The sequence below is a fragment of the Lonchura striata genome, chromosome 2 (genome assembly GCF_050655825.1).
Source record: "Lonchura striata isolate lonStrDom1 chromosome 2, ASM5065582v1, whole genome shotgun sequence".
Lineage (NCBI taxonomy): Eukaryota > Metazoa > Chordata > Aves > Passeriformes > Estrildidae > Lonchura > Lonchura striata.
The window spans coordinates 91,315,461-91,333,406 of record NC_140704.1 but is presented as its reverse complement, the minus strand read 5'-3'; the positions used below and the strand labels follow the sequence as shown (position 1 = coordinate 91,333,406).

The 17,946-nt window shown below is 37.8% G+C and overlaps 1 protein-coding gene across 5 annotated transcripts in view; it reads left to right on the top strand.

The window, feature by feature from the left end:
- The window catches only part of GALNT1 (polypeptide N-acetylgalactosaminyltransferase 1), an 85,954-nt gene that overhangs the window by 20,234 nt on the left and 47,774 nt on the right, over positions 1-17,946 (top strand). For 4 of the 5 annotated variants that reach the window (XM_021528775.4, XM_021528776.4, XM_085573666.1 and 1 more), the window contains exon 2: positions 4,809-4,983. The gene's annotated coding sequence lies outside the window, so the exon portion shown is untranslated. The remainder of the gene's footprint in view (positions 1-4,808; positions 4,984-17,946) is intronic. The other variant, XM_021528777.4, reaches the window with a different exon arrangement.

Below are 17,946 nucleotides of genomic sequence, written 5' to 3'. Positions count from 1 at the left end.
GCTGCTTTGAGTCCTGTCCCCAGGGGCAGCAGGAGGCCTGTGAGAGGAAGGTGCTGCTGCATGGCTGTGTGTGCCAGAATCATCGCCGGGTTGGTGAACAACCTGTTAGTGAAGGCCAAGAAAAGCAATGACATGCACTTTAGATGTCAGTCTGATCAAAGCAACTGTTACCTTGACAGCTTTTTTCCGAAGTTTTGGCGAGATAATATGATAGCAGTGTGTACTTAACAGCTGTTAAACATAATACCTGTCTTTATGGTTTTGCTGTTTCTATTATAAATGATGCCTATGAATCTTTTTTTTTTTTTGAGACAAAGTGCATGCAGGAAAAAAAAAAATCTTTGGATTGTCTCCCTTAAGAAAAATTTACTCAAATGATTTTTTCCCCCCTTGCTGTCTTTTTGTATAAGATAAAGTCATGGAGACTTATGAAACAAAACTGTGGTTGTTTTGTTGTACACTCTGGGTTTTTTATGTATTTTTGGTTACTTCAGGAATAACAGGAAGACAATGTGGTTTTCTTAGTGTTACAAATATGTTTTCTTCAGCATTTAATGGCACCCTAATAATTTAATACTTTTCTGTTTAGTCTCTTACACTGATTTTTCTGACCTTGTGCAGGGTCATACCGCTGTAATTAATTAGTAGAAAAAAAAGTTGATGCAATGGAGTTGGCTCCATATTTTATGACATGTGCATGATTTTGTATGTGTGGGAAGGTTTTGCACTGAATACAAAAGAAATTGACTGCACAGATGAGAAAGGTGGCTAAAAAATAATACAGTCAATCTGTATTATATTTAGGAAGAGGTGAAAGTGGTAAGTGGAGTGGTGTGACAAGTAGGGATAACTTTTTCATTGGGCATAGCTCTGCATGATTGTTGCTGTTTTAAACATTAAATGTATCAGAATAAAGTTCTCTGCATAATAGGAATGCAAATATTGAGACAATTCAGTTTAGCCACTTGCTTGAATATGAGAGTTATATTTTGCACTCTACAAACATTGTGGCTGTGAATCTGGTCAGCATTTTAGATTGACTTGCTAAAATTTGTTTAGGTTTAAATAAGTTTCAAATAAACCTTTCTTCATTTTTAAATGATGTCCTGGTCTTGATTGTGATAGAATTAATTTTCTTCTTAGTAGATGGTACAGAGTTGTTTTGGATTCAGTATGAGTATTATGTTGATAACACACTGATGTTTTAGTTGTTGCTAAGTAGAATTTACTCCAAGGCAAGGAATTTTTAGTGCCTCATGCTCTTGACGGTGTGGGGGTGTGCTAAAAGCTGGGAGGGAGCATGCTGGTTCAGCTGACCCAAACTGGCCAAAGGGATATTCCATACCAAAGAACATCATGACCTGTATATAAGCAGGAGGTGGGGAGATGGAGAATTGGCCTGGGATACAAATACAGGTAGGGTGGGGATTGGTTTTGTTAGGGATGAGAAGCTCAGCGTGACCTAGCAATGTGTACTCCCAGCCCAGAAGGATGAGCATGCCCTGGGCTGCATCCAAAGCAGTTTAGGCAGCAGGGTGAGGGGTGAGGGATTCTGCCCCTCTGCTCTGGTGACACCCCACCTGCAGTGCAGTGTCAAACTCTGGGCCTCCAGCAAAGAGACCAGGTGCACCTGCTGGAGGCAGTCCAGAGGAGGGACACCGAGATGATCAGAGGGCTGGAGGATGTCTCCTGTGCAGACAGGCTGAGAGATTTGGAGCTGTTCTGCCTGGAGAAGAGAGGGCTCCAGGGGCCTTAGACATTCCAGTACATAAAGGTAGCTAAAAGAGAGCTGAGAAGGGACTTTTTACAAGGGCAGATAATTATAGGACAGTGGGTAATGGCTTTAAACTGAAAGAGGGTAGCTACAGATTAGATATAAAAAGAACTTTATTCTGGGGTGGTGAGGCATGAGAACAGGTTGCCCAGAGATGTTATGGAAGTATTCAAGGCCAGACTGGATGGAGCTTCAGCAACCTGTTCTGGTGGAACATGGTGGAGGGCTGGAACTGGGTTGTCTTTAAGGATCCTTCCAATCCAAACCATTCTATGGTTCTGTGCAGATCAGAAATGCAGAATCAAGGCAATGTAATATCCTGTCTAACAGGAAGCTTGTGGACTGGAGAAAGCCACATGTGATACTGCTACAGAGCAAACTAAGGAAATACGACCTAGATAAAAAAAACTATTTTAGGATGTGTGTAAACTCATTAGGTTAACAGTAGCCAGAGGTTTTTCAGTAGTTCTCTTTCAGCAAGGAAAGCATATTGTATGGGATTTTGTAAAATTGCCTCAGCTAACTCTTCTTTTTCATACTTGCTAATTGGCATATGGTTATGAAATCTAAAGACATATTTGGGAATAAATGCAGTTACACAGAGGTGGGATGGCAATTCAGAAAAATCTAAAATGTTGGAAAGGTGGTCTGGGAGAATAGGATTTGATTTAGAAGAATAAGTTGAATGCTTTATATTTAGATCAAAATAAAATGTGGAGAACATCTGTCAAGTTTCTTCTGCCACTCCATTCCTCACCATGGATTATAAAATGAAAGCCGACACTGCAGTATGGTTGACAAGAAGAGGTGTGTCTATGTATTGGCATGACTAATTGGTCATGGAAGATGTGAAGTTGAACCTTTTGGTTTGTTCTGTACTGTGAAATTCGAGTGCTGTATCTGTTTTGGCGATTGTACTCTAAGAAAGATGTAGGCACACTTTATTTGCATCAGGAATGTAATGACTGATGATTTAGAAAAGGTGCTATGTGCAGAAGGAATGATTGAATTGGCATTTTTGCAACCCAAAGAAAAGAGCAAGGGAAATAATAAGCTTTTAAATGTGTGGAAACTCAATACACATAAGTGAATATCTGCCCTTGGTAGCTGTGCCTTGCTTACTAATGGTAACATCGGCCATTCCCTGTGTGTCCTTCTCTCACTGTTTGGCTTTTGGTCTTGTGTTTTATAAGGACTATTTCTAGTCAGTGTCTGGGCAATACTGAACAAAGAGCCTGAATCTTAGGGTCCTTTGAAAAAATATATAAATTAGCAAAATCACTAGGGTAAGGATCTTCATCTAACCAGACAGATGTAGAGAGAAATACTTCAGTTTAAACTTTGGAGCAGATAGAAGAAAATTTGCTCCCAGACTTGCTAGCCACTTGGCCAGTAACAGACCTGTTTCCCCATGGGTAAAAATAGATCATGTTCTCCACCCACCTCTGTAAGGCACCTGAGTTTCAGTGAAGAAGAGCGCTAGATGAAAGGCCAATTTAACATGACCCACACTAATATTTTTGTGTGTGTGTATTGCATGTTACAGTGCAGTGTGTGGAGCCTAGTCGGATATGTAATGGAAAACTGTTTAACCTCTTGAAGGCAGCAGCTATTTGGCTTTGATAAGGAGGTTGGGTCGCTTCAGAATGATGTCATGATCTCCTATATTAACATGTTCAGAAAAGAAACAATGTGATTTATGTTAGGTTTCCTGCTGAATATGTCTTGGGTCATATTTTTCTGGCCCTTTGAAACTTCCCTGTTTTTTCAGATTTGATAAAAATTGGTATCATTTCAAGGAGATCTTTAGCCAATTCTATTAATAATCAGACTTTAAGCCAAGACATTTTCTCCTTCTACTTTGGTATGCAGAAAAAGGGGAAACTGCCAAGTATTACAAACTAATTTTATCTGCTTCAGTTTTGGGGTAATAATTAATAATTAGGTGGCTGACAAACACCTTTTCTATCACTGCTAATCTTAGCCTTCCTTACCATATGCTTTCTCCATACTGTTGTGTTACCATAGTATCAGCAACTTTTTTTTTTTCTTTTTCCTCCTTTGTAAAAGTTTTTTTACCTGGACAGATACCTAGAGGTAACAGTTTAAACAGGCTAAGCAAGAAATTTGACTATCTTAGTAGGTTCATATATAATATGGCAAGTGGAAGATACAAGCTTGAATAATATACGGCAAATATTACCTAAGTGTAGTCAAATTTCAATTGCATTAAAAATTGAACAAATCTCTCTTGAATGTTAAGGCACATTCTTTAGTTTTTAGCTGTTTAGAATTTTCTTCAAATATTGCTGTGTTAACTGGGCAGAGGCAGAAATTTGAAGGAATTCATTCAGTATTCTACAGTTTTAATGGATAGGACTTGGAAAGCCTCAGGCATCATTTTTCAGGTGTCATTTTTTTTTTTCTGGAAGTGAAAAAAAGTTGCTTCTTAAGCGTCAAGTCTGTGTTACTGTAATAGCACCTTTTTTTTCCAAAAGCTGTCATTATAAATGCTAATGTTTAACTTGTGGGCGAGAGATGAAAGAATGTAAAAACCCCTATGTCTATAAACTAGAATATGTATAGGAAGATTTAGTCCAAAAGACTGATCATCTGGGGAGCTGCTCATGTGAATGCGTGCTGTTTTTTGAGGAGGCTGTTTTCTTGCCTTATTGAGAACAATTCATAGTTTGTTGTGCTAAGTATTCATGATTGGATAGAGAACGACATATATAGAACTCAAAAATAGATAACAGCTTATTTGGGAGGACAGGCAGTCCTCCCACTTAAATCATATCATCTGGAAGGCTAAAAAATGTTGATGACTTGTTCCACCTCTCCACTCTTCCCTGCATATGTTGTTTTCCTCACAAGCACAGTTCACTGCCTCTTTTTAGAAACAGTCTTTGACTCCTTCTCCCTTGCATGGGATTTTAGATTTTAAAATCTTAAATGGGAAACTTTCCTCCCCTTGCACCTCAAGCTCTGCCAGAACTGAGCTAGGAACTTATCTGAATTTCTGTTTTTCCTCTAGGACAGCCTTAAGACCTTTCTGGTGGAATACTTCTTTTGCTTCCACATTCATGTTGGAATGGCCTAGTCCAGTCTGCTGCTGTATGGTTCCTGCCACAGGTGCTCTACAGCAATGTGTCAGGATTTTGCCACCAGTGCTAGTGGACCATCCAGATGGCTGTAAACCTGCAGAAGAGGTGAGTACAAAATGTGTTCCAGGAATTTTTAATGCTTTGGTCAAGTCTGTCTGCTTTGGGTGTTTTTCAGAGCAAATGCCTGCATGTGTGCTTTGTCACTGGATCGCACTGGGTCTCTGTGGTAAGGTTTTGCTAGTGACTTACTTTGAGGGATCTTCTCTGAGAAGCTGCTGGAAACTTCCCCTGTTTCCAATGGAACCAATGCCAGCCATCTCCCAGAGGGACCTGCCACTGGCAGGTCATCACTGGCTGAGCCCATCACTTACAGTGTAGAGTCTCTGGGGTACTCTATAGGAAACTCATGCTAGACCAGTGTTTTCCTGAAGGACTGCACCCGATGGAAGGGAGCCATGCTGGAGCAGTTCATGAAGAACTCAGGCTGGAGAAGTTTGTCAAGGGCTTCTTCCTGTGGGAGCATGGAAGAAGTGTGAGTAATCTACCCTCTGTGGAGGAAGGAGAGGCAGAGCCAGGATGTGAACTGACTTTAACCCTTATTCCCTGTTCCCGTGTGCTGCTAGGGGGGGTGAGAAGGTTGAGAAAACTAGGAGAGAAGTTGAGCCTGGGAAGATGGGAGGGGCATGAGGAAAGTTTTTTAAAGATTTAGTTTTATTTCTCATCCTACTCTGATTTGATTGGTAATAAACTGAACTGGTTTCCTCATCTTGAGTCTGTTTTGCCTGTGATAGTGAGAGATTTCTCCCTGCCCTTATCTTGACTCACAAACCCTTTGTTATATTTTCTTTCCCTTGTCCAGCTGAGGAGGTATGGGACAGTGACTTTGTTGGGCACCTGGAATCCAGCCAGGGTCAATAGTCTGTATGCATATTTCCATATTTTACTGTTCCTTCAGCATCCTGTTGGACCAGTTCAGATGTCTGCAGCTATTAAACAAGTTTCCAAAATAATCTCCTTAGATATTAGTGCAGACCTAATTAAACTGTTACTGTGGTTCTCTCTGAGTATTGGGAAACATAGTCTCCAAGTGGATAAAGGACCTCATTATTAATTTTCCTAAATTCACCTTTACCCTCTCAGTAGATCTTGAAAAGAGTTATTTAGTCCAGTGAACTGGAATTCAGATCAGCTTTCCATCCAGATGACCTAAGAAAGCCTGAGTTTTATTATCTGTGTTTCTACAACAAACACAGTACTCTTAAAGCATCCTTGTCAGACAAAGGATGATGTATTAGACCACCACTGTGTAGTCATTGGCTGTGCAGTGAGGTGTTTAACAACTGAGTATTCCTGAAGCTTCCTCTGTGTGTGAGTCTCCTACGCTTTTCTTAAGCTTGATTGAAGCAAGATGGAGAACCAAAGTTTAATGGGATGGACAGGCAAAGATGTGATATGACAGGTCCATTTCCTTTGGCAGAAAAGTTTAACCACTGCAGTTGCATTTAGTGGGTTGAATGGTGTCCTGCACTTGGAATCATTGGTATTGACATTTTTTGCTAATTTTTTGTCCTGATTTTTTTTCTTTCCTGTAACCTATTAGCAGTTTTCATAGATTAGTTTTCACAGACTGAGTTCTAAAGGACTCTTTGGAAAAAGAAATCTAGGGTAAAAAAACAGAGAATTTTTTTTTCTTCTAGGTTTACTTCTTTTGGTCACTCAAGTGGTATCTTTACTGATTTTTTTTCCCTTCACGGTAGCCCAATCACCTCTTCTGTGGTTGTTGACTAATGTTGAGTTTGATGAGATCACAGATTTGAGGAGAAATAACTTCTTTTGGGGAGAATATCTGATTGGTCTGAGTCTGCACTGAGAGTCTGATGTGGCTCAATAAATACAGTTGTTCTTGGTTATTTTTCAGTTGTGTCAGTTCTCTGATTAAGTTTTTTCATTGCTGTGTAGATTTTTGCTGGCAGAGTAGAAGGCTGGTATGTTGGAGTAGCAGCTACTTACACAGTAATAGTGTGCTGATAAATCTTTAACCATGGTCTGGCTTCTAAGGCATGTCTCCTCTCTCTCCTTGGAAAGATTCCAGAGCTTTCAGAGAATGTGAAAACCTTTCAGAAAAGGTATTGAAGAGTAATTTTAAAGATGCTTAAAAAAATATCTGATCTCTGATTTAATTTAAATTTTAGCAGTGATTTTATTTTTCAAATTCCGTGATTTTCAATTAATATGTAGTTGAATTTCCAAAACACTTCCATCACATTCCTTTCTTTAATATTGTCTGACAGATTGACCTTTTTTATGGTGACCTGTTTGTCTCTTGGCTTCTAGTCAGGAATTAATTTTGAATTGTAAAACATCTCAAGTTGCTAGAAGCTTTATACCTTCAAAAATAATTTGGTGTCAAATTAAATACACTAGCTGTTTTTTCATGAAGTGCCTGACAGTTTCTGGGGGAAAAAAAAAGCAAAGCAATAAGCACCAAAGTATTTGAAGAAATTTAAGTACTTTGCTGAAGTCTGGTGCATACCTGCCTTCCTGAATTGTTTTCTCTATGCAACCATGCAGAAAATTGTTGTCATCACACTTATAGGTAATTGGGGAAATAAGTGAACTCTTCCACAAAATAATCTCTCTGCCTTAAATTGCATATCCCACTCTTTAGATTTCTCTGGACTGCTGTACAGCACAACAAATAAAAAATTCTAAATTTTATTTACTTTTTTACCTTACTGATTCATTTTCTATATTGTGATTTTATTTAAATTTGTCAAACTAGGATGAAAGTTGGGCCAGATGAAAAACATGTTTTGGAATCACTAACTTTAAGACTGTAGTCTTGAAATTTAATGCTTGAGAGAATCTGCCTATTTTTTTTTTCTAATAAATATTTAAGAAACAAAAGGAAATATTCAAGAAATAAAATGCAGCAACATTTGAAAAGCATTTATTGCAGAATAATGAAAATGTAGCATTTTCTTTTGAAAATGATCTTGTTTAAATAATTTCCATGGCCTAAGTGAAAACTATTTTTTTTTATATTTTATTGATTTTTTATCTTCTAACATTTTCTCCCATAAATGAACTCAAAACATTATCAATTTGTTCTTTTTTTTTTTTTTTAAGGGCAGATTTTTGAAGCCATTAACAAAATAGGACTTTAATTTCTGTGGAGCACAATTTATCTTTTCCATAGTGCTGCTTTTGACGAAGTGTAAACTTGAATGTAAAGTTTATATTTGTTTTTCAATGAAGTTGAAAGCTGGGAAGAAGTATGTGCATGATCAATTAAAATCTCTGTGATTTGGCCCATATTTATCCACTTTTACAGTTACTGATACATATTTATTGGATGGGTGGATACTGTGTGCCCCAGGCTTTTTGAATCATATGGGCTCCTTTATGTTTCTTAGGTGAGTTCTTCTGTCACTTTCTCCTCCTCTTCTTTTACAGTGTTGAGTCCAGCAGTAGCAGATCATGTTTCATCCTGTGTCTATGTTACCTATTATCTTAATTGTTGTTGGTATGGTAGCAAACTAGGAGATGCAGGTGTAAGAGCTTGCAGGGACCTGACTTGGTCATAGCTGCTTCATGTCAGAGTTAGGGATAATTTGCTTGTTTGAACAGCAGAGGGGAAAAGGCACTGAAAAGGAAAGGGAGAGTGGAACTCTGCAGTGAGAATGTCTCAGTGTGAAACCAGTCTTTGCTCAAAACGGGAAGTACTGATACCTCTAGAATTCTCTTGTGATGTCAGGTGTAGCAGCCTGGACTGCTACAAGTCAAGTCCAGGCTAAAGAAGCAGAAAGGGCCTTTGCATGGTAGCCACAGATGTTTAATTCAGCCGTGCAGCGAGATGTTCAGAGTCCCCCCAGCACACACATCTCCCAGATCTAACTCTCCTGTCCAGAGGGGCCCGGACGTGTCCCTGGTCTCAGGGCAGTATAGAGATGAGGGTCAATCAGGGAATAGGGAGGGAGTGGCTCAGGGACACAGGAACAGACATAGGAACAGGGAAAGGAGCAAATGGGGTCTGACAGCTTTTTGAGGGAAGCTTCTTGTGTCTCCCTAAACCAGGGAAATGCCCCCCAGGGTCTCTATAGTCAGGCATCACAGATCAGCATATAAACCTCTGTAGCTCACCTGAAGTCTGAATTCTAGAGTTTAGGATCAGTTCCTGTGAAGATACCAGTACCATTGCTTTAAGACCAAGATTCCACATGGACAAAGACTCAGGACTCTAGTTGTGAAGAAGAGCCATTGAAATATCAGTCTGCATGAAAACTATTCTAACAACTTCTCCCTAACAGTTTCTTCTTCCCTTGTCCAGTCTTGAAAATATTCTCAAGTTCTAAAGAATTTCCAGAACTCTGCATTTATTAGTCTGTCTTCTCAGCTTTTTATCTTAGAGTTCTCTTCTTCTTGTTCACCTCTTCAGTGTAGAACCCAAAATATGGATATTGCCTACTTTAGAAATAAACTTTACATGGAAAAAATTGATGAGTCTCATGGTTGAAGAAAATCTCATGTTTTTTCTTTTTATATCATGTGTACATTTGCATGGGTTAACAATTGAAACAAAGGACTTAAAAGTGTGGTATTTCTCAAATTTGTGTTGTCAGTGATCCCTGGAAAGACAGAATTAAGAAAAACTCCATCTAAAACAAGTGAGTCTAAGGGGGAAAGGGAAGGGTGGATGTGAAGAAACTTCTCTTCAGTGCAATACTGTCTGTGTTAATTAAGTACAAAACAGTTGTTAGCAGCAGAAGTTACCTGCTGAGCACACAGCTTTGTGATGTGAGAACAGGCTTATCTGGGATTGTATGCTTAAAAGCTACATTGCCTTTCTCTATAAATAAATACAGCCTTTTTGCTCTCAAGGTAGACTTTTTATTTGCCTCTGGATATAAAGCAAAAGAGCACAAGTTTTTGTGAGAAACATTGCAAAAATTTCATGTATCTCAAAATTTGACAATGCTAGCTTTTATTTTTTTTTTTCTCCATATATGATCAGTCTTTTTTCTAGAGAAAGAGAAACATGCACATATTCTGATTCTTGTGGCATTTTTTTTCTTTTTTTTTTTCATTGCTAGACTTTTGTGGATGGAGTTCTTATATCTTTGTATTTCAAAAGTGTTTAGCCCTGCAAAACTGCTGACTTATTTTAGTTAGAATTTGGGTGTTTTCCTAGACATGATAAGTATGGTACTTTTCAATTTTTATTTTAAACTATCTGTGGTGGCAGTTTTAAAGGAATGGGAAGTAAAACTTGTTAGCTTGTTTGAATTCTTTGCCATTCTTTATTCTACTTGCAATATCATTCTTCATTTTACTTGTGGTCGTGGAATCTACTGCATGTTAAGTGATTGTCACCTGTATGTTTTCAAATTATATATCCTAATTCTTCATGTCTTCATGATTTGTCACACATGTTATCCTTTCGGCAGTTTTTGACTTGATATCTGCCTGTATTTGATTTTTCAGCAAGTTCTGCTGTTAGTCTAGGCAGAATTCAGCCACCTTCTCTATGATAAACACCCTATAGCCCCTGTAGCATGCATGATGAATTTTTCTTTACCTGTGCTTTTTTCAAAGCTTTTTTCTAAAACACTATTTTCAATATTTTTCACATATGCTGAAGGCAGAGGAAAAGTGTTCCTCAAAGTTATTTGGTACTTCTTCATTTTCCCTGGCTGGATTTTTAGTCTACAGTAGAACATTTTCAGGATTAGAGGTTTCTGCACTTACTCACAAAAGGATGATTGAATCTATTGACTGCAATTTGCCCAATGTTTCCAGAAGTCTCCTCTATAATATTTTTTTCTTTAATTAGCTTATTCTGCTTTTCTTTAAATCAAGTTTGTGCCCATTAGTGATTCATCCTTAACGATGGCTATTTTCCTATATAATTTTCTGCCATCTTTAAAAGTGTTTGAATAATTGATGAACAGTTTTATTCCACTCTAGCCTGTGGCTTTGATACCTACCTAAAAAATAATCAGAAGCTTTATGGAGATTAGATATTTTTGAACATTTGAGACTTAGCTGGGAAGATTTAATAATTTCTTAAAACATACAATAGAGGTGTCATGGATGTCTTGTATAAGATTTATTTATTTGATTGTTCAGAGCCTGCATAAGGTTTTGTCTATGAAAAACATGTAGCTAGTTTTGTGATGGTGAATTTGCCTGACCTTCAAGTAGTGAAAAATTTCTCCTTGAAGTTTGTAATTCTTTCATACTGACACTTTAGTTTCTAGTTTTCTTCTCTTCTAACTTAATAGCAGAATAGAGTAAATTTGAAACCCTTTTGTCTGTGTTCATCACTGTTTTCAAGAAGAATATTCTTATTTCCTCAAAATACTTCAAAAGCAAATGCTGGTTGACATTTTTGAGTGTTGACATGTGCAGACTGAAGAAAGTATAATCTGCAGAAAATTCTATTATTTGACACATTTGTTTGAAGATGTAGAACTTTTAAATGTTTTAATGTATAACTTTTAAAACATTTTGGAAGTCAATTTGATTTTCTGAACCGTGCAGAAACATTGTAAAGGAAGACGGAAAATATGAGCATTGAGAATATGAAACAGCTTACTGTGGTTTTACTTCCACATAGTCTAATCTAGTGCATATGATTTCTTAAAGAAGCTTGCTCACAGTACTAAATTTAATTTTCTTCAGAAAGAATTTTAACTTTATAAAAAGTCCTATCAGGTAGCCTATTCTCCTTACAGCTCAACTGGCACTTGCCAAGTTATTTAAAATAATTTTTGGAAATGTACGAATTCTTGATTATTAGAAATCTTTAACTGCTTGCATGCTTTGTTTCTTAGGGAACCCATGCCTTGGAAGGCCAGGTGATGCTGCTTTTGGCTAGAAGCCTTCAGGCTGTGTTACATCCTGTCACAAGACTGAGAGCCTAAAACATGTGGAGGTGTTTACAGCTTTTCCTTGTAGACAGCTAATAGTGTAATAATAGCCTAATCTTTGCTACTGTGACACTACTCCAGTGCAATATAAATTTTGGGTAGTTCAGCTTTTAATTTCTTAAAAGACCATTTAGATCCAATAGGGAGCCTAAAATTACTTCATATTAAGCTGTTTCTTCTGAGTAATGGCAAACTTGCACAGTCTGTACCTTACATGATAGATTGTTTTTCCTGAGGAAATGGAGGTCCTCACCTAGAACACCTGTGTTGTTGTGACCTCAATTTTTCTCTAGAAGTCCTGTAGTGTTGGGGTTGAAAGACCAGCTAACACAGCTCTTCAGGGAGTTATTAAAAACTGGAGTCAGTTTATAGCTCTGGGATGCTGACTGGCAGGAGTGTTGCTGTGCTGAAAAAGCTGAGTGCTGGGTCACCATCTGTGAATCTTCCAAAAAGAAAAACTATTCCAGTGGTTCTTGTCCACTTCAGCCTTCTAGGCTGCTGTGAAGGGTAGCAGAAGGCTCAAATAGGACTTACTGATGCATCTTCAGCCATTAATTATTGCATGTCAAGGGTTTATGAGCTTAGTGTTTAAATCATCTCTGTTAAAAACAAAAGCTTTTCACTGATGAATTGCTCATTGTCTTTGTGCTGCCTCTGATACTCAGTGATGAAAATACTGCTTGTATTCTCAAGCTGACTGTTTCTTTTAGTCAAGCACCCTCAGTAGCCCTCCCAGAGTGTGCATGCATAGTAGCTGTGGCTTGGAAGAGAAATGTTTATTCTCTGTCAGCATCTGAGGTGTCAGTAACCCATTTTAGGACTGCCGTTGTTTCAGGAAAAGAAATAACTATCTTTTGGCTTATAAATCTGCTTTCCAAAAAGGATTGCCTATTCTGCACCTGTCGTGAGAAGCAGTTCTGCTGTTCAGTCTAAGAGGGAAAAGATTTGAATAGTAGTGATTTGAATTACCTGCCAGGACTGTAACAGCCAATAACATAATGCCCCTTCAAACACCCACTTCTCTTTGCTTCAGGGTGTTATATGTGTATTCATTTTCTTATGTGTTGCAGTTAACCTGGGCTAATGATGTTCTCATTAAAATGTTTGAAGCAGTTCTACAAAAAGATGTATAGTTGTTTTTTGGTTATCAGATTGGCAATATTAAGTAATGCATTTTGATTTCTCACTGGACATAATAAAGTATGTTTTAAATTTTAAAGCAGTTGAGAGAATGGCAATGTGTGAAGAGTCCCTGAATGAGTTGTCTGGTTTTAGATAATTTTTATGCAACCTGTAGAACAACAGAGAAATGAACTTGTTGCCTCAGACATTTGAAATCTACTTCAAAGTCATAGAATAGACATCTAGTGAATCTCAGCTGGTTATATGACAGCAGTAGTCTTTGTACTTTTATTGTGTTCTTAATTTCCAAATTTTAGCTATCCTCTTGAGCTCTTGCAATATTTACAGTGATATTCTGATAGGGAATAGTTAATCTCCCTCTTGGATCAATTTATTCCTTTTCTTACATAGCAAAACTTGCTGTAAAAAAAAGAATGTAAATCCAAAATCTGTGCATTGAATTGGTTTGAACTTCTATTATTTGATTAAAATATTATTCTTCTGGTCCTTTGAAACCTTGCCCACTGCAGTTTCTTCCTGAAAGCAAGACAGGACTTTCTTAAAGTCAAACTAAAGAGGTCTGACTATGACTGGGAAAGAGTGTAATTTGAGTGATTTCAAAGGTTTTTATTTGAGCAGTTGTGAAAATAATATTTTTTCCATTCTTAAAAATGCTCTTTTGCAGGAATTTGGCATTTTTTCTAACTCATTTGAGAAACCATTAAACACTGATTTGTGAAATTATAAACTGTTTTCAGAAGCACAATGACTATAGTTGTTTCTGAAAACTATAGGTACCAAAATAGCATTGTATTTTCAATTAACTTTCTTGCATTAACTGAAAGAACTTGTTTTAAAAGCCAAACTTTTTAAAAGCCATTTTTTTTCAATCCAGAAATGTTGTTTCCTTACTATTTAGAAGTAAATGTACTATGTAGAAGTATTTAGAAATAATCTTAAAAGTTTAGAGGTTAAGTAAAGACTACTTGGGTAAGAAGTTCCCTTCCGACCTGAAGTATTTTCTGATTCTGTGATTCTGGATAGGGAGAACCAGAGGTTCAAGTACTCAGTCACATAGTTCCATACAGTTGTAAGCAGTTTGACAAAGTTGTAGTTGGAGTGCATAACTGTTGTTCCATTTCTGGTATTGCTTTTCTATGTGATGAGAGATTTTAACCTCACAAGAGCTGCTACTTTTTTAAGTATAATGCATTCTGTTAATTTGTAGGAAAGGAGGTATGAACCAATAGCTTCTGCCTTTGTGTATGAAGTTCATCCTTGTTTTTCAACTGTAGTCAGCCACTTCTATGTTTGCTAGTCTACCTTTATTCCAAGGCCAACCATTTTTAGAAACATAATTGATATTTTTTTCAAATGGCCAATTAAAAATTTGACTTATTAATTTAAAAATTTCTTCTGATGAATTAAAAGTGTAGTCTTCCTACTCAGAGCAAGAAGAATAGAAATTTATTGTACTGACCTACATTTCTTAGATTTTTCTGAAGTGCAGGTTTGCTTTTAATGAATTGTTTTCATACTGTTCAGACTAGTATGATCTGCTTTCTCTCATCACCTCCTCAGAACTTACTTGCTGAATTGTACTGAACAGATGAATAATAAAACCTTTCAAAATCCATGAAATGAGCATAGCCCCATGAAATAGTCTTCTCTTATATTAACTTCTGAGAAGGAAACTACTGGCATCCTAAAATTCTTTAGTATTATTTTTGCCTCTTGAAATTTACTGGATGCATTTGTGTTACTGTGAAAAAGATGAAGAATAATCTATTTTCCAGAGGTGATGGGCTAACCTAATTTAAATGGTTTTTTATCACTTGCTTTCAAAGTATTGAAAGGTAGTGCTTTGTTTATCCTCAAACCAACCTGATGTTCTGATGGTAATGAGCTCTCTGCAAACAAGCACTAGAACCAATTTAGAGCATGGGCCAGTAAAAAAGAAAAAAATAACAAGACAAAACACATCAGCCCAGCAGCAAAAGTAGTTCTGGAACCTGATTGTAGTGTTGGCATCACTTTTGTTTTCAAATATGGATTTAACCAATGAGATTGGCCTCACTAATAGTTCAGAGATATGGAGTTGTCAGCAATGCTCACAACAATCTTTTAGAAATTTGCTCAAAAATCTGTAACATGCCTAATATGTTACCTTACAGTATGCCAGTTCTTCTCCCTCATTACTAAGTGGACTGAGAAGCTGAAAATTCAGTTTTGTGTAAGCCATCAATCTTTCCTTAGATGCTGTTCAGTTAATTATTTTCCATTTGGTTTAAATTGATATTAATAGCTTAAACATAGCAAATGTTGTGTCAGAATTTTGACGAGCCCTTATTTTGTGCCGGCTTCTCTTTGTTCATATCTGAAATTCTAGAAAACAAACTTCACATCAGCTTTGTCTGGTTACGTGCTGCAACCAGTGTAGAATCCTGATTTAGCAGAATAACAGCAATGAAGTCCTTTGTCAAATCTGCTACAAAGTCATATTGAAGACTGATCACTGGTATAAACAGAGATGAAGTTGATCCAAAGATAAAAATTACTGATTATTTTTGTGCTATACTGAAAAAGAGTAAGTTTTCTTTCCCATGACAACTGTGTTTGTAAAAGAGGTTGTTAAGTGAAACAATGCTCTTTATATGAGCAGTAATTTTAAAGATGACCTTTTCCTGTAGTGTCAAATGTATAATGGATTTTGTCATGGGAAAGAAAAATTCACTTGACCTTCAGAAATAACAGGACTTGAATGTACCCATTTTTTCTCTTTTCGCTTTATTCTTGATAAAGTACAACCTTTGTTCCTACCTTTTCCAAGGTGTTTTTAATACTCTTTTTTCTTCCATAGTATAAGGACTTTGTAATCTATAATCCATTGTTTTGAAGGGATGAAAAATACTTGGTTTTGCAAAAATCTTCAATTCTATTACATTACTGTTTAGATAAATGCAATTATTAAGCCTGTGTATGTGGGGATTATTTCTGTGTTTGCTAGGCTGGTTTGTAGATGCAGTTGACTTTCTTTGCCATAAGAACACACCGCTGATTCATTTTGAATTTGCTTTAAGGCTCCAAGGGTTTCTTCCTGCCGAGCAGCTTCCTAGCATGGTAATACCCAGCCTATATAGATATACTCATAGAGTCATAAAATGGTTTGGGTTGGAAGGAGCGTCAGAGGTCATATTCTAGTTCCCAGCCCTTGCCATAGGCAAGGATAACAACAGCTAGATCAAGTTGCTCAGGGCCTCATCCAACTTGGCATTTAAGAGCAGGAATTTGTACTTTTTAGTTACTGAATATTTGAGGTTTTTACCTGTCTGTTTTTCTAGCCTTTGAATGTCCCTTGAATTGGCCACCAGATCCATTCCTGCATGTTGTTTCAGGGTATTGTCTGCATGCTCCAGCCCAGATGGGTGTCACCAGCAACCTCACTGAGCATGCTTTCAGTCCTGTGCCTCAGCTTCTCTGTAAAGACACTAACAAGTGTCAGCTCCAGTTTTGGCCTCAGAGAGCCACCACTAGTCTGTCAGCTGGACTTTGTATGGCTGGTCAGAACCTATAAAGCATGGTGGTCCAGCTAGAAGTCCACCCCCTGATAGTTCACTTCTTTAGATTAAATCTCACTAAGTTCTGAAAAAGTACTCTGGAAGACTGTCGCAGTTGTTGAAGCTAACGCAAACACCATTCATTTCTCTTCCCTTGTTCACCAAACCAATGCTCTCCTTGAAGTGAGTTGCCAAATAGTTCAAGTATGGTATGGCTTTGGTGTATCTGTACTGCCTGTTCCCCTTTTGGTTTTTGTTTTGTGGTGATCTGGTTGGGATTGGGTTTGCTTTATTTTGTTGTTTGTTTTTTCGTTTGGTTTGGGGTTTTGTGTGTTTGTATGTAAGATTTCTTATATAATCTTTGCAAGGACTGTAGTGAGACTGACTTAGCAGATGGTTCTCCAGATTCTTCTTTCCTACTTGATGATAACTTTTTTCCTGATCTTGAGATTGTGAAACTCTGGATCACCATTTCATGCCTTTCACAGATGATAGATGATGGCCCTGCAGTAAGATCAGCCTGCTCTTTCAGCATGCTCTGATGCCACCTTTCTGATGCCATGGAGTTGCACATGTCCAAGTGGTTTAAGAGATCCGTAACCCAGTCTGTGTGCTGCATGTGAAGTTTCACCCTTGCAGCCTCTCCCTCTAGGCTCCAATAACAAAGGAGCTGAAAAAGGCATTGAATATCTTAATCTTTGCCATGCTGAGCACTGGATCTGCATTATTCTCAGCCTTTTTTTTTTAACCCTGTTCTTAAAGTGCTGTTCTTGTTGCTGCTTTTGCTTTGTTCCAACTTGTACTCCTGGATTATCTGAGAACCTTCTGTCATGCTCGGGAAATGTAATTCAGGCATATTCATCAGTCTTTCAACAGCATCCCAGGCAGTATAATTGTTGTGTAAGAACACATCTGCCAACTTTCCTTCTGTTGCTACAATTTCCTGGATTTGTCTCTCTCAGCCTCCATTTTGGGAATTTCCATCCACTTATCCTTTGAGTATAATGCTTAGCTGTCTCTTCTTTTTTTTGCATCATGGGGCACAGACTCGTGGCACTTTGAGGTCTCTGTGGAGATGCATCCACCTGCTGTTCATCCTTGCTCGTTTTGCTCCATAGCCTGTTCCACTGAAGAAGCAGCACTCAGAGCGTTCCTCTACTGGTTGAGGCCACCACCACCACCTCTCCAGCAGCAGAGGAAGGAGCCAAATATACAACCCAAGCCCTGAATGGCAGAGCCCTCTTCCCAGAGCTCTGGGTCAAGGCTCTGGTACGCTCCATCCGAGTTTCTGGGCCCCTCTGCTTCAGTGCACTGCTGGGGAAGCAGACAGGGGAAGTGCTGTCATCAAAGCAGTGGTAAAAATGCAGTGTAACTCATGAGATGATAGACTGCCCAGGAGAATGAGAGCCTTTAGATAAAGGTACAGGGAAGGGCCTTATTGATGGAAAACTATATGT